Raw genomic sequence first — 17443 nt, 5'->3', positions numbered from 1 at the left:
AATAAAACAACAGCAAAAAGACATTTGAAAAAAGAGTAGCAAGGTTATATACAGACACCTGTTAGTCAGGCTTATTGAGGTAGTATGTACATGTAGGTATCGTAAAAGTGACTATGCATATATGATGAACAGAGAGTAGCAGCAGCGTAAAAGAGGGGTTGGGGGGGCACACAATGCAAATAGTCCGGGTAACCATTTGGTTACCTGTTCTGGAGTCTTATGGCTTGGGGGTAAAAACTGTAGAGAAGCCTTTTTGTCCTAGACTTGGCACTCCGGTACCGCTTGCCATGCGGTAGTAGAGAGAACAGTCTATGACTGGGGTGCCTGGGGTCTTTGACAATTTTTAGGGCCTTCCTCTGACACCGCCTGATGTAGAGGTCCTGGATGGCAGGCAGCTTAGCTCCAGTGATGTACTGGGCCGTACGCACTACCCTCTGAAGTGCCTTGCAGTCGGAGGCCGAGCAATTGCCGTACCAGGAAGTGATGCAACCGGTCAGGATGCTCTCGATGTTGCAGCTGTAGAACCTTTTGAGGATCTCAGGACCCATGCCAAATCTTTTTAGTTTCCTGAGGGGGAATAGGCTTTGTCGTGCCCTCTTCACAACTGTCTTGGTGTGTTTGGACCAATCTAGTTTGTTGTTGATGTGGACACCAAGGAATTTGAAGCTCTCAACCTGCTCCACTACAGCCCCATCGATGAGAATGGGGACGTGCTCGATGCTACTTTTCCTGTAGTCCACAATCATCTCCTTAGTCTTGGTTACATTGAGGGATAGGTTGTTATTCTGGCACCACCCGGCCAGGTCTCTGACCTCCTCCCTATAGGCTGTCTCGTCGTTGTCGGTGATCATGCCTACCACTGTTGTGTCGTCAGCAAACTTAATGATGGTGTTGGAGTCGTGCCTGGCCATGCAGTCGTGGGTGAACAGGGAGTACAGGAGGGGACTGAGCACGCACCCCTGGGGAGCTCCAGTGTTGAGGATCAGCGTGCCAGATGTGTTGCTACCTACCCTCACCACCTGGGGGCGGCCTGTCAGGAAGTCCAGGATCCAGTTGCAGAGGGAGGTGTTTAGTCCCAGGTTCCTTAGCTTGGTGATGAGCTTTGAGGGTACTATGGTGTTGAACGCTGAGCTGTAGTCAATGAACAGCCATCTCACATAGGTGTTCCTTTTGTCCAGGTGGGAAAGGGCAGTGTGGAGTGCAATAGAGATTGCATCATCTGTGGATCTGTTTGGGCGGTATGCAAATTGGAGTGGGTCGAGGGTTTCTGGGATAATGGTGTTGATGTGAGCCATTACCAGCCTTTCAAAGCACTTCATGGCTACGGACGTGAGTGCTACGGGTCTGGAGCCATTTAGGCAGGTTGACTTTGTGTTCTTGGGCACAGGGACTATGGTGGTCTGCTTGAAGCAGTTGATGTCAGATGAGTCAACTGTTGATTTCTTGAGGAAAGGAGTGGTTGAGTGGGCAGGTTGTTGGGCAGCCAGACCTCACTAGTCGCAGGATTTCATCTGGATAGAGAGAGAAAGATGTTAAGGCGTCAGGGTAGTTCTGTGCGTGTGGGACCAGTGAACTCAATAGGCTGAGAAAGTAGCTTTAGCAGCGGACACAGAGGAAGAGAAGGTAATGAGGGAGTGAAAGGATGATAGGTCCTCAGGAAGTTTACTTTTCCTCAGTTTTGCTCAGCTGGCCCCATCCATGTTCTGTAAGCTCGCAATAAGTCTCTCAGCCATGGAGCAGGAGGGGAGGGCCGAGCCGGCCGGGAGGAAAGCGGACAGTGCGAATCAGGAGGGAGAACGATTTAGCAGAAGGGAGAAATGAAAGGATAGAAGAGGAGAGAGAGAGTGAAGATTGTGACGGCGCATTACCATCTGGATAGGGTTTAAGTGGCTAAGGTTGGAGGAAAGGGAGACAGAAAATAAAAAGTAGTGATCAGAGACCTGGAGGGGGGTTGCAGTGAGATTAATAGGCTAACAGCCTCTAGTAAGATTAGGCCCAGCATATTACCTGCATGGTGAGTTGGAGGGGATTGGGAAAGGATAAGGTCAAAAGAGACAAGGAGGGGAAAGAGAGAGTTGGAAAGAAATAAATCCAAGGCAAACTTCGGGAGGTTGAAGTCGCCAAGAATGAAGAGCAGTGAGCCATCGTCAGGAAATTAGCTTTCAAGAGGTTTCAGGCTCATTGAGGAACTCTCCAAGGGCACCTGGTGGGCAATAGAAGACAACAATGTTAAGCTTGAGTGGAAAATTGACAGCATGGAATTCTGCCGCTCAGAAACCAGGGGAGACTGAAGTACTAACAGTAATTGCTTATTGCCTATCAGATGTGAAGAACACACCTTTTTATTTCACCTTTATTTAACCAGGTAGGCTAGTTGAGAACAAGTTCTCATTTGCAACTGCGACCTGGCCAAGATAAAGCAAAGCAGTTCGACATATACAACAACACAGAGTTACACATGGGATAAACAAACATGCAATCAATAATACAGAAATATATATACAGCATGTGCAAATGAGGTAGGATAAGAGATGTAAGGCAATAAATAGGCCATGGTGGCGAAGTAATTACAATATAGCAATTAAACACTGGAATGGTAGAATGTGCAGAAGATGACTGTGCAAGTAGAGATACTGGGGTGCAAAGAAGCAAGATAAATAAATAAATACAGTATGGGGATGAGGTAGATTGGATGGGCTATTTACAGATGAGCTGTGTACAGGTGCAGTGATCTGTGAGCTGCTCTGGCAGCTGGTGCTTAAAGCTAGTGAGGGAGGTAAGAGTCTCCAGCTTTAGTGATTTTTGCAGTTCGTTCCAGTCATTGGCAGCAGAGAATTGGAAGGAGAGGTGGCCAAAGGAAGAATTGGCTTTGGGGGTGACTAGTGAGATATACCTGCTGGAGCGCGTGCTACAAGTGGGTGCTGCTATGGTGACCAGTGAGCTGAGATAAGGCGGGGCTTTACCAAGCAGAGACTTGTAGATGACCTGGAGCCAGTGGGTTTAGTGACGAGTATGAAGCGAGGGCCAGCCAATGAGAGCATACAGGTCGCAGTGGTGGGTAGTATATGGGGCTTTGGTGACAAAATGGATGGCATTGTGATAGACTGCATCCAATTTGTTGAGTAGAGTGTTGGAGGCTATTTTGTAAATGACAACGCCAAAGTCAAGGATCGGTAGGATGGTCAGTTTTACGAGGGTATGCTTAGCAGCATGAGTGAAGGATGCTTTGTTGCGAAATAGGAAGCCAATTCCAGATTTAATTTTGGATTGGAGATGTTTAACGTGAGTCTGGAAGGAGAGTTTACAGTCTAACCAGACACCTAGGTATTTGTAGTTGTCCACATATTCTAAGTCAGAACCGTCCAGAGTAGTGATGCTGGACGGGCGGGCAGGTGCGGGCAGCGATCGGTTGAAGAGCATGCATTTAGTTTTACTTGCATTCAAGAGCAGTTGGAGGCCACGGAAGGAGAGTTGTATGGCATTGAAGCTCATCTGGAGGTTAGTTAACACAGTGTCCAAAGAAGGGCCAGAGGTATACAGAATGGTGTCGTCTGCGTAGAGGTGGATCAAAGAATCACCAGCAGCAAGAGCGACATCATTGATGTATACAGAGAAGAGAGTCGGCCCGAGAATTGAACCGTGTGGCACCCCCGTAGAGACTGCCAGAGGTCCGGACAACAGGCCCTCCGATTTGACACACTGAACTCTATCAGAGAAGTAGTTGGTGAACCAGGCGAGGCAATCATTTGAGAAACCAAGGCTGTTGAGTCTGCCCATAAGAATGTTGTGATTGACAGAGTCAAAAGCCTTAGCCAGGTCGATGAATAAGGCTGCACAGTACTGTCTCTTATCAATGGCGGTTATGATATCGTTTAGGACCTTGAGCGTGGCTGAGGTGCACCCATGACCAGCTCGGAAACCAGACTGCAGAGCGGAGACGGTACGGTGGGATTCGAAATGGGTAATCTGTTTGTTAACTTGGCTTTCGAAGACCTTAGAAAGGCAGGGTAGAATAGATATAGTTCTGTAGCAGTTTGGGTTTAGAGTGTCTCCTCCTATGAAGAGGGGGATGACCGCGGCAGCTTTCCAATCTATGGGAATCTCAGACGATACAAAAGAGAGGTTGAACAGGCTAGTAATAGGGGTTGCAACAATTTTAGCAGATCATTTTAGAGAGAGGGTCCAGATTGTCTAGCCCGGCTGATTTGTAGTGGTCCAGATTTTGCAGCTCTTTCAGAACATCAGCTATCTGGATTTGGGTGAAGGAGAAGTGGGGGAGGTTTGGGCGAGTTGCTGTGGGGGGTGGAGGGCTGTTGATCAGGGTAGGGGTAGCCAGGTGGAAAGCATGGCCAGCCGTAGAAAAATGCTTATTGAGATTCTCAATTATAGTGGATTTTTCGGTGGTGACAGTGTTTCCTAGCCTCAGTGCAGTGGGCAGCTGGGAGGAGGTGCTCTTATTGTCCATGGACTTTACAGTGTCCCAGAACTTTTTGGAGTTGGTGCTACAGGATGCAAATTTCTGCTTGAAAAAGCTAGCCTTAGCTTTCCTAACTGCCTGTGTATATTTGTTCCTAACTTCCCTGAAAAGTTGCATATCACGGGGGCTGTTCGATGCTAATGCAGAACGCCACAGGATGTTTATGTGCTGGTCGAGGGCAGTCAGGTCTGGAGAGAACCAAGGGCTATATCTGTTCCTGGTTCTACATTTTTTGAATAGGGCATGCTTATTTAAGATGGTGAGGAAGGCACTTTTAAAGAATAACCAGGCATCCTCTACTGACGGGATGAGGTCAATATCCTTCCAGGATACCCTGGCCAGGTCGATTAGAAAGGCCTGCTTGCTGAAGTGTTTTAGGGTGAGTTTGACAGTGATGAGGGGTGGTCGTTTGACCGCAGACCCATTACGGATGCAGGCAATGAGGCAGTGATCGCTGAGATCTTGGTTGAAAACAGCAGAGGTGTATTTGGAGGGCAAGTTGGTTAGGATGATATCTATGAGGGTGCCCGTGTTTACGGATTTGGGGTTGTACCTGGTGGGTTCATTGATCATTTGTGTGAGATTGAGGGCATCAAGCTTAGATTGTAGGACGGCCGGGGTGTTAAGCATGTCACAGGTTAGGTCACCTAGCAGCACGAGCTCTGAAGATAGATGGGGGGCAATCAATTCACATATGGTGTCCAGGGCACAACTGGGGGCAGAGGGTGGTCTATAGCAAGCGACAACGGTGAGAGACTTGTTTCTGGAACGATGGATCTTTAAAAGTAGAAGTTTGAATTGTTTGGGTACAGACATGGATAGTAAGACAGAACTCTGCAGTCTATCTCTGCAGTAGATTGCAACACCGCCCCCTTTGGCAGTTCTATCTTGTCGGAAAATGTTATAGTTAGGGATGGAAATTTCAGGGTTTTTGGTTGACTTCCTAAGCAAGGATTCAGACACGGCTAGGACATCCGGGTTGGCAGAGTGTGCTAAAACAGTGAATAAAACAAACTTAGGGAGGAGGCTTCTAATGTTAACATGCATGAAACCAAGGCTTTTACGGTTACAGAAGTCAACAAAAGAGAGCACCTGAGGAGAAGGAGTGGAGATAGTCGATGCAGGGCCTGGATTACCCTCTACATCACCAGAGGAACAGAGGAGGAGTAGGATGAGGGTACGGCTAAAGACTATCAGGACTGGTCGTCTAGTGCGTTCAGAGCAGAGAGTAAAAGGAGCAGGTTTCTGGGCGTGAGAGAATAGATTCAAGGCATAATGTACAGATAAGGGTATGGTAGGATGTGAGTACATTGGAGGTAAACCTAGACATTGAGTAATGATGAGAGAGATATTTTCTCTAGAGACCAGGTGATGTCACCGCATATGTGGGAGGTGGAATTAAATAGTAGGTTAAGGCATATTGAGCAGGGCTAGAGGCTCTACAGTGAAATAAGACAATAATCATTAAACAGGACAGTAATGGACAAGGCATATTGATATTAAGGAGAGGCATGTGTAGCTGGGTGATCATAGGGGTCCAGTGAGTGGTTGGGCTGGCTGGAGACACAGCGATTCAGACAGCTAGCAGGCCGGGGATAGCAAGCTAGCAGACCGGGGCTAGCAAAAGGGCCTTAGTCTCGACAGAGGAAAGTCCGTTTTAGCCTCCGCGTGCGGTGACGTCGATGGACCAGTCGTGATGGATTAGTAGGGTTCCGAGTAGCAGAGGGGCCCAAGTCCAATTGGCAAAATAGGTATAGTGGCCCAAGAAATTTGCCAATGGATCTATACAGCTAACAGTCCAATATGCTCTAGACAGCTAGCAAGCCGCGGCTAGCAGCTAGCGGGCTAGCCGCGGCTAGCGGATGGGCATTCAGGGGACGTCGCGATGTAGAGGCCAGTTGAGTACCCCCTCGAGCAGATTACGTCGTAGTCCAGTCGTGAAGGATCGGCGGGGTTCCGTGCCCCTTACCGGCAGTAGAAGGGGTCCGGGTATTGTAGCCCAGGAGTGGCTGATGGGCCTCTTTAGCTAGCCGGGAGAAAGGATCTAGCACCAGGCTAATTGGTGACTACTGACGTTAGCCAGTAGTCACTCGGATAGCAGCTAGCTAGCTGCAAAGATCCAGGTAAAAATGTCCAGAGCTTGCGGTAGCAATCCGGGGATATGGAGAGAAAATAGGTCCGGTATGCTCTGGTTTGAGTCGCGTTGTACAAACTGGCGAGAGCTTTCCGAGCTAAAGGTTAGCTGATGACCACTAGCAGTGATTAGCTGACTACTAGCTAGTGAGCTGGCTAGCTTCTGTTGGGGGATTCCGGATTCGAGGTGAATAATACTTTAGAAAAACCCCCAGATCTGTACCACATTGGGTGAGGCGGGTTGCAGGAGAGTGTTTTGAAGTTAAAGATATGCGAAGAAAAATATAGAAAAAGATATATACACGGGACACGACAAGACGAGGACAAAAGACGTCTGACTGCTATGCCACCTGTGATTCTACCTCCCTGTACACATTTTTGATTGCCTAGGAGAGGAGAAACCACTCCCCTTCCAATACATCCGTTGATTACCAAAACAAGTCACCAATTGCCCTGCCCCTTAATCCTGGTTGATGTGTCAACAATCATCTGAAAGTTATGAGCAGTCAGCAGTTTACACACCAAGTAGGCTACTGGGAAGACAGGCAGCACTTAAAACCTCTCTGGGATATGTGGGACGCTAGCGTGAAATTGCAGGGCGCCAAATTCAAACAACAGAAATCCCATAATTAAAATTCCTCAAACACAAGTATTATACACCATTTTAAAGATAAACTTCTTGTTAATCCAGCCACAGTGTCTGATTTCAAAAAGGCTTTACGGCGAAAGCACACCTTGCGATTATGTTAGGTCAGCGCCTAGACACAGAAAACCATACAGCCATTTTCCAAAGAAGGAGAGGTGTCACAAAAGACAGAAATAGCGTTAAAAGGAGGGTAATTTCAGTGATGAATGTCATGTCCCCCCTCCCCCCGCAGCGCAGTGTGTCATTCATTTTATATTAGAACTCTGTCGAAGGCCTGAGCTGACGCACTCCGGCCCGGCTCTCACAGGATGCTAATAAAATGGAGGCCAGACACAGGCATGACAAATGCAAGAGACATACTACAGCAACAACTCTTGTGTGTGAAGGGAGGATTTGGGTTTGCCCTAAAATATCCAATTCACTCCCTTTACATGTTTTTACAGTGCCCCACCAAGTTTAAAGACTGACTTGAGAGTATCCCCTTCATCTTTAGGTAAATATCACATTTAATTTAAGGTAAACATGGTTGGTCCAGTACTTAAAGTTTTGAACTCCTCCGGTTCAGGGAAGTACTGTGGTTTCTGATGGGCCCAGTAAAGAGACACCATTAACAAGTCACATGGTGGAATGATGAAGTTCTGGAAGAGAAGAATACACACACTTTATGGAGAGGAAATGAAGAGTTGACTTTGAGGGGATGTAGATGCTTGGAGTGTATCTGGGGTCAGGGGGCCTGGGGTCAGGGGGCCCACTTGTATCCTGAGGGGTCGGACCACCCTGTGTGTGATGGCTCCAGAGGCCCGAAGCACGGTGGCCTCCTGGATGCACCACTTCACATAGGGCATCTATTGCAGCTCTTCAGCGGTCATCCTGGTCTTCCTCGTGTCTGTCATGCACACACACACACACACACACACACACACACACACACACACACACACAAGACTATCTGAATTTTTTATCTACATGTGTTATGATAAAGAATTGGGTTTACCACTGATCTGATGAGAAGAACCTGTGCTGTTTTAGTATGCAGCGCAGAGCAGGTGTGATTAGATATCAGACTCAGCAGGATTACGTGGGATTTCATTAGAAGATTTGCACATAAGTATAATTGAAAGTCTCAAAGGTTTCGATTATTGAAAATGGACTAAATTACTGTGACTTGAATCTAGTCTCTTGTCAAGATTACCTTTACCATTGAGCATAATCATTAGAACTCCCTAGAAACAGGAAAAAACATTTGTGGCAGGTGATTTTTGAGATACTGCCGACACCTACTGGAGGTTTAGGGAAAGGGAAATGGTCTAGGGAAATGGTCAGAGACTAATGTGAGATAAGATGGAGAGACAAATGTAGTAAAATGGCTGTACTGCTTCCAGCGAAACACCATTTCGTGCTGAAAATCAGTCATAAGTTTACTCTGTCAAACCACACTGTAAATGGCACATACTGTATATCCTTCATTCTATACCATGTTAAAATACTACATCCAGCACCATAGGCCAATCGACTCCAGGTCATCAGGATCTTACACACTGCACAGCAGTTTAGATTAGCTAATGGGGCATGTGTCAGTGAGAGGCTATAAAACAGAGGAGAGATTCTGTACTGTAATTCACCTTGGTCTTTAAATGCTGCGTTGATATGCACCATGGCTGGCTGGTAAGACATGTGAATGAACAAGATGAAGGTAATCATAACAAAGATATTTTAAATCAAATAGAATGATATCTCTAATCAGACCAGTTTAAATGCCAAATTAAATACAGTATCTGAAAGATAAACTCAGGTGATGTACAGTGCATTTGAAAAGTATTCAGACCCCTTCCCTTTTTCCACATCTTGTTATGTTACAGCCTTATTCTAAAATTGATAAAATTATTATTGTTCCTCAATCTACACACAATACCCCATAATGACAAAGCAAAAATAGTTTTTTAGAAATGTTTGCAAATGTATTAAAAAATTTAAAAAGCATACCTTATTTACATAAGTATTCAGACCCTTTGCTATGAGACTCGAAAATGAGCTCAGGTGCATCCTGTTTCCATTGGTCCCAAAGAACACAGTGGCCTCCATCATTCTTAAATGGAAGAAGTTTGGAACCACCAAGAGTTGGAACCACCGAGCTAGCCGCCCGGTCAAACTGAGCGATCGGGGGAGAAGGGCCTTGGTCAGGGAGGTGACCAAGAACCCAATGGTCACTCTGACAGAGCCCAGATTTCCTCTGTGGAGAAGGGAGAACCTTCCAGAAGGACATCCATCTCTGCAGCACTCCACTAATCAGGCCTTTATGGTAGAGTGGCCAGATGGATGACAGCCCGCTTGAAGTTTGCCAAAAGGCACCTAAAGGACTCTCTGACCATGAGAAACAAGATTCTCTGGTTTGATGACACTAAGATGGAACTCTTTGGCCTGAATGCCAAGCGTCACGTCTGGAGGAAACCTGGCACCATCCCTATGGTGAAGCATGGTGGTGATATCATTATGCTGTGGGGATGTTTTTCAGTGGCAGGGACTGGGAGACTAGTCAGGATCAAAAACTTACTCCAGAGCGCTCAGAACCTTAGACTGGGGAGAAGGTTCACCTTCCTACAGGACAACGGCCCTAAGCAAACAGCCAAGACGATGCAGGAGTGGCTTCGGGACAAGTCTCTGAATGTCCTTGAGTGGCCCAGCCAGAGCCCGGACTTGAACATCTCTGGAGAGACCTGAAAATAGCTGTGCAGCGACGCTCCCCATCCAACCTGACACAACTTGAGAGGATCTGCAGAGAAGAATTGGAGAAACTCCCCAAATACAGGTGTGCCAAGCTAGTATGTGTGTTTTGTCCTATTGTATTTATTTATTTTTTATCGCAGGCCCCCGTCCCCGCAGGAGGCCTTTTGCCTTTTGGTAGGCTGTCATTGTAAATAAGAATTTGTTCTTAACGGACTTGCCTAGTTAATTAAAGGTTAAATAAATAAAAAATCAATAAAGGCTGTAATCGCTGCCAAAGGTGCTTCAACAAAGTACTGAGTAAAGGGTCTGAATACTTAAATGTGATATTTCAGTTTTGTTTTCATATAAATGTGCAAAAAATTCTAAAATCTTTTTTTTGTCAGGGTATTTTGTGTAGATGGATTAAAAAAAACTTTTTTTAGAATAAGGCTGTAACCTAACAGAATGTTGAAAAAGTCAAGGGGTCTGAATACTTTCTGAAGGCACTGTAGTTGTAAAGTAAATTATCAGAAAAAATCATAATCTTGATGCTCCCACTCATCAGTAGTAATAATTTAAAAAAGTACTCACTGGAATTGCGTTGGCAAGCGCAGAACATCAGTAATCCATAGTTGGGCAGGAATTTGTCTGTGATTAAGGTGACAAGGTGTTGTGGTAATGTCTACAAAAAGACAACCATAATTTCCAATAAATTAAGTCTAAATACAACAGATTTTATACATTCCATCCCCTTGGAAGTTTCACTATACAGGTATTTGATAGTCATTATACATAGGGCAAAATATTATACTATTTTTACAACACCAGTATGCTGGCCAGGAACAGCACTAACATTTTGGGAGCAGCTATCTATCTTAGCTGTCTGGGACAGATTTCACCTGGTCCAATGACCTTTCATCAATCAGAGGCCTTTATCAAGATAAAATATGGATAATCTTTGTAGATGACAATGAGCGAGTGACATCATGATTAATTTCCCAACTGGGACAACTGCCAAAGTGCATCGCCTCCCATAAATTATCATTGCATCCATCTACAAAAGACAACCTTGGTGAAATTATTAACATAAAATAATGTAAAGTTAGCGTCACGAGAATTTCTATCCCAATGTTCTAACTGAACTATTTTATAGCTTTGACCAATTCCCAGAGGTTGTAAGGCTCTGGTTAATGAAGAATTAGACAAAGTCTCAGATTCTGCAATAGATCAATACTTTATTCAGAGAGCGCTCTGTCTTCAAAATGAGAACACAATCTTTTTATAGCACACACACACACACACAAATGAACTCACATCAGTAGAAACTCCACCTCTCTTTAGGTGGGCTGTATTTTTTCCAAAGTTCACATACATGGTTTATCACCCTTCTGCAACATGTTTCATCATCTTCTGCAAGCCATTTCTAACAGTTTTTCTCCTCCCTAGGGTGGGGAGGCCTCTTTCCAGTTATTAGTTTCACCGTTATCACAAATCGACAGTTCAGTTGTCCTTGAATGTCTCAACTATACCCAGCTCATATTATGAAATAGTAACACAATGGCCTAGTCACACACATTATTGGATTATGACTCTTAACACATTTCATACGGTTTCAGGGTGGAATACTTTAGTCATTATCTTAAACATACAAATTCTTCTATCAGTTAGACCAACTGTTGAGTTATTTGACGATTGAATGTCAAATGTCCAGTATGCAAATGAATCAGAATTTCAATAGAATCATAGTACAAGCATCCAAAATGTACAACTGTTTTCTCTATTCAAAGATAGGACTCACCCTGTTGCCTGTTTCACTGGATGTCTCATCATCCTCTGCTTTGACCAGCATGTTCCCCAATAGGGACAGAAGCCACCATTTTGAACTGGCCCATTCCCTGCCCCCAAAATACAACTATATTCAGAAATACAGTGCTGTAGTCGCCTTGTACCTAGTTTCGCGTGACTAGCCTTTCAAAATTCAATTTTGTTCACTCGAATATTGAAGCCTTTGATTCCAAGGTTCCCTTGTACCACATGAGTACCACATCAACACTATGTCAATAAAGGTGGCTTTTTACCTAAATCAACATTCTGGTCAGACTGCCTTGTTTATGCTGAGATAGGCCTACTGTACATCTCTACACAGACATTTTGCCCTCAATCTCCAGTGATTTGCTATAAGCATGTAGTCCAAAGAGCACCTTAGTACATGAACTCTATACTGCTTCCATGAGAGTGGGGTGAATTGGGTTTGTCTGTGTATCTTTCCATGTGACCAAACTAATATTAGCCAGGGCATAATCTCTCGTGGGCAGATGACATAAATATACTGTAAATGGTACCATTTGACTAAGAGTAGCCAGGGTTTAGGTCCAATATACAGTATATTGGTCCAATTGATATTGTCTTATATTAGACCTAAGCAGTTCTACTGTAATTGTACACTGTAATGTGCATCCTACTCCACTCAGCTGCCAGCTAGTTTGAAGACAGGAACATCACCAGACTAACCAGGCAGGGATCAACGCTGAACTGAGGAACATGTCTGGTAGTCATACTCAAAGCCCTTGTCATGAAAGGCAAACTTTTCCTTGAACTGCTCCATGGTAAAAGGAGGGTCTGAAGAGTTGCACATCCCAAGTAGGTGACTCATCACAGCAGGGTACAACCTCAGCACACAGCCAGTTACAGGTAGCCTTCCACAAGCTTCCCACATAAGTTGGGTGAATTTTGGCCCATTCCTCCTGACAGAGCTGGTGTAACTGAGTCAGGTTTGTAGGCCTCCTTGCTCGCACACACTTTTTCAGTTATGCCCATACATTTTCTATAGGATTGAGGTCAGGGCTTTGTGATGGCCTCTCCAATACCTTGAATTTGTTGTCCTTAAGCCATTTTGCCACAACTTTGGAAGTATGCTTGGGGTCATTGTCCATTTGGAAGACCCATTCGCGACCAAGCTTTAACTTCCTGACTGATGTCTTGAGATTTGGCTTCAATATATCCACATAATTGTCCTCCCTCACGATGCCATCTATTCTGTGAAGTGCACCAGTCCCTCCTGCAGCAAAGCACCCCCACAACATGATGCTGCCACCCCTGTGCTTCACGGTTGGGATGGTGTTCGTCGGCTTGCAAGCCTCCCCCTTTTTCCTCCAAACATAACAGTGGTCATTATGGCCAAACAGTTCTATTTTTGTTTCATCAGACCAGAGAACATTTCTCCAAAAAGTACAATCTTTGTCCCCATGTGCAGTTGCAAACCGTAGTCTGGCTTTTTTATGGCGGTTTTGGAGCAGTGGCTTCTTCCTTGCTGAGCGGCCTTTCAAGTTATGTCAATATGGGACTCGTTTTACTGTGGTTATAGATACTTTTGTATCTGTTTCCTCCAGCATCTTCACAAGGTCCTTTGCTATTGTTCTGGGATTGATTTGCACTTTTCGCACCAAAGTGCGTTCATCTCTTGGAGACAGAATTTGTCTCCTTCATGAGCGGTATGATGGCTGCATGGTCCCATGGTGTTTATACTTGCGTACTATTGTTTGTACAGATGAACGTGGTACCTTCAGGCATTTGGAAATTGCTCCCAAGGATGAACCATTTTTCTGAGGTCTTGGCTGATTTATTTAGATTTTCCCAGGATGTCAAGCAAAGAGGCACTGAGTTTGAAGGTAGGCCTTGAAATACATTCACAAATACACTTCCAATTGACTCAAATTATGTCAATAAGCCTATCAGAAGCTTCTAAAGCCATGACATAATTTTCTGGAATTTTCCAAGCTGTTTAAAGGCACAGTCAACTTAGTGTATGTAAACTTCTGACCCACTGGAATTGTGATACAGTGAATTATAAGTGAAGTAATCTGTCCGTAAACAATTGTTGGAAAAATTACTTGTGTCATGCACAAAGTAGATGTCCTAACCGACTTGCCAAAACTATAGTTTGTTAACAAGAAATGTGTGGAGTGGTTGAAAAACTAGATTTAATGACTCCAACCTAAATGCATGTAAACTTCCGACTTCAACTGTACATATACTGTATATACAAGGATGATCAATGGAAACAGGATGCACCTGAGGGCAATTTCAAGTCTCATAACAAAGCGTCTGAATACTTACGTAAATTGTTGTTTACGAAGCATGTGACAAATAATATTTTGATTGATTTGATACCTGTATATGTCCACATCAATATCTGCTGATCCTCTATCTATATACTGTATCTATAGTCAGACCTATCTGAGGCAAATATTTACAACAAAAAAACTCTACAAGAAGGTATTCAGCAATTGATTTTGAATTTGGCCAACCTGAGTTGGCTCAATAAAAATGTGTGTGTTTGTGTGTGATAGTGAAAGAGACAATGGATGGATATCACAGGGATGCAGAAGCTAGATCACTGTAGAAACTCTAAAACAAACTGTAAATATAATTATCAACATCAGACAAGATCTTGTTGACACCATCACATCTCAGAGATTAGGCCTACAGTATATGGTTCAAACTCACATCTGTCACATTCGAAAAAAGAAACATTTAGTTCATAGAGTCGAATTCATCATCTTCAGAGAAATAATCAAATATAGGCTTGAATAGCATAGAGCCCAACCACCTGATATCTGTTACCTTATCTCTGGGTTGAGAGATGAAAATCAGAGGAGATTTACCGAACTCGAATGCCGCACCAAACCAGAGGATCGATCATTTTATGCATCTAGGAGCATTCGGGTAATTTCCCCCTAATATAAGATGCGCTGAAATGACCACGATAACCAGAGACAGAATTAAGGTAATGACGTCCATCTCACCTGTCTTGAGAGCCCCTAGGGCTCACTCAAGCTCCTTAATCTCGAATGAGAGTTTGAAGTGGAAGGAGTACAGGGCTTAGCATGTCTCTTGAGGCTAAAAATAGATTTTGGCTTGGAAAAGTGAAATATTTTCAGGAGTTGGGTATTGGTTAAGGGAGGAGGATTGGAGGGAAAGAGAGTGAAGGTTGAAAAGACTGAGGGAGGCAGAGGATAGGTTTGAATCTGTTGAAGCTAGCAATAACAAGGGAGAGGGTATGTCGAGGAAGAGTGAGCCTGACGCCAGTTCAAATTCTGGAGATGAAATGGAAGGGGTAGAAGGTGTTGTGAGGACCTCGGAGCCCGAGCCTTGCATTGATGGACATGGTTATGATGAAGATACTTTTGGTCCAGTGGGAGTGACATATTTGACAAGGGTGGAAACAGGCCTTTTGGCTGTTCCGTGGGTGATTTCAGGTTGGGTGGAAAAGATGGTGGGTGCTGTTGAGTCGGTGAATGTAACCCGAAGTGATGTTTGTTTGTGTCTCTTCAGATCAGAGGGAGAAGGCTTTCCGTGCGACGCAACTTGGGGAAAGACCTGTATCTTGCTTTGCGCTTAGGTACAGGGCACCATTGAAGGGAGTGAGTTCAGGGGTAGCGGTGGAGCAATTGAAGATTACTGGTGTTTGAAGATTCCTGATGTTTGTGACGCAGACCTGGCGGAGAGTGTGGTGAAACAGGTGACATAGTCTGTTCTTTTGAGCTTTGATTTAGAGTCTTCACCTGGCAAAGTAATGTTAGGATATACGAGTTATGCTGTTAAAGCTTTTGTGCCGAATACACTGCTGTGTTATACGTGTCACGTTTATGGGCATGCCGCAGCAGTGTGTAGGAGGGAGATTCCAAGATGTGGGAAGATGGACTACAGGTGGAAAAGTTTGACTACATGAATGGTGAGCTAACTTTAACTAGCTCTCTAGCTAGCTCACAAAGGACTTTTTGGCTCAATGTTTTCCCATAAAAAAACAAATGGTTTTGTTCCATGAGTGCATCTGTTATACATGAAATCAGTTCTACATGTCAGCAGGGATGGAAATTAAGCTAGCCCGAGGCTAGTACTTTTCAGGCTGGGCTAGTAGACAATGGGCCAAACTAGCCTGACACAGCCGTGAAATGGCTAGTAGAAAACGTGCCAAACTAGCCTGACACAGCAGTGAAATGTTGCCTTTACAAACATTGCAAGCCACAGATTTAGGAACTGAAGGTTACCTCTGGGCTATTAGAAGTCGTGGTCTGCTGGCCAGTGCGCAAAATCCTTATGTTTCATCCCTGCATGCCAGTCCCTTTCAGACGGTCCTCCTCAGTGACCTCATGGCTGAGGGTTTTAACTTTCTTCTTGAGAATTAGAATCAGAAGTACAGTAGTAGCTCATCGCAATACGTCACCTCTTCGGACAAATAGTACCCTAGACTGTCCTGATCATCTAGTTGAGCATTCCAGATAATTCCTCCATCTCAACAGAAATGTCCATTCACATAGTAGGGATTTTAGATGTGCAAAGCCCAGTCTATTTACCGTTACTATAGTCAAGTCTGTGGGTTATGGTATTGTAATACAGATGTTCCCATTTTAGTCATCAACTTAGCTAGTAAAAGTTTTTTTTTTTTAAGTCTTTCAGATGAGAGGACCGGAAACCCAGTGACTCAGGTCTGCAGCTGCCATTTTCCAGTGGGAACGAGAAATGGCCCTGTATTTCCAGAAAAGGTAGCTCAGCCACCATGTCAAAAGAGGAAGTTCCAGAACTGTTGATTAGGAAACAAGAATGAACAATGAGGATTGGGTGTTGAAGGACCACTTGTCACATTGTCCAAGCTGGGTTTGTGTTATGATAAACAATGGGTTTTCTGTCCAGATAAAGATGGTGTTACAGCATTGAAAAATACCTACAGTACCAGTGACCAAATGTCTTTTTTTCCAGTCCAACAGGAGTGCATCCCTCAAACCACATGGTGCATGGACATCCTGTGCCAGTGGGATCTGAGCGAGAGCGTCCAGTTGTGGAGACTACAGCACATCGAGCCTGTGGATGGACAGGTCAGTAACTCATCAACTATGTAAAACATTGAATGTGTAGATGCATCGAAATGTTGACTTTATGTCCCCTTTTCCCCATGTTTTAGACATGAGGCATGACATGCGGAAAATCAGGCTCAACCCATTAATATTGGGGCCAGCTCATTTTATTTTTAATCCCAGCCCCCATCCTCGCAGGAGGCCTTTTGGTAGGCCGTTATTGTAAATTAGAATTTGTTCTTAACGGACTTGCCTAGTTAAATAAAGGTTTAAAAAATTGTTTTTTAATAAATGAGAAACAAAATCTGATAGACATTGTTCTTGTATAACAGTCTAAATGTGGCTTATAGGAAGGAGGTGAAATCAAATGTTTTATTTAAACCATGTTAAGATACAGAATGTAATTTATATGTACACATGGCTTCTCTTTGGAGTAATTTGCTGTCCATATCAGATTTTGCATATTGTTTATGAGTTGGCCCCACATATTTATGAACGGCTATGCCTGATGTCCTTTGTGGTGGGCTCTCTCATGAATTGATATGATGTATTTAGGTGAGCGGACACCTGGGGCGATTGATTTGTGAGTAGCCCTTCGTGCCCGCTTCCGTACCCTATAACTCTGTATCT

General features: G+C 44.3%; 1 long non-coding RNA gene across 1 annotated transcript in view; it reads left to right on the top strand.

Annotated features, from left to right (window-relative positions):
- Positions 1-16829, top strand: part of LOC120024560 — a 28418-nt gene extending 11589 nt beyond the window's left edge. Inside the window, exons 3-4 of the long non-coding RNA XR_005472872.1 lie at positions 16411-16504; positions 16719-16829. This is a non-coding gene — a long non-coding RNA (uncharacterized LOC120024560). The remainder of the gene's footprint in view (positions 1-16410; positions 16505-16718) is intronic.
- Positions 16830-17443: the final 614 nt, after the last annotated feature.

This window comes from Salvelinus namaycush, chromosome 29 (assembly GCF_016432855.1).
Source record: "Salvelinus namaycush isolate Seneca chromosome 29, SaNama_1.0, whole genome shotgun sequence".
Classification (NCBI taxonomy): Eukaryota; Metazoa; Chordata; class Actinopteri; order Salmoniformes; family Salmonidae; genus Salvelinus; species Salvelinus namaycush.
The sequence above is the reverse complement of the archived record's forward strand: the minus strand, read 5'-3'. Positions and strand labels throughout refer to the sequence as shown.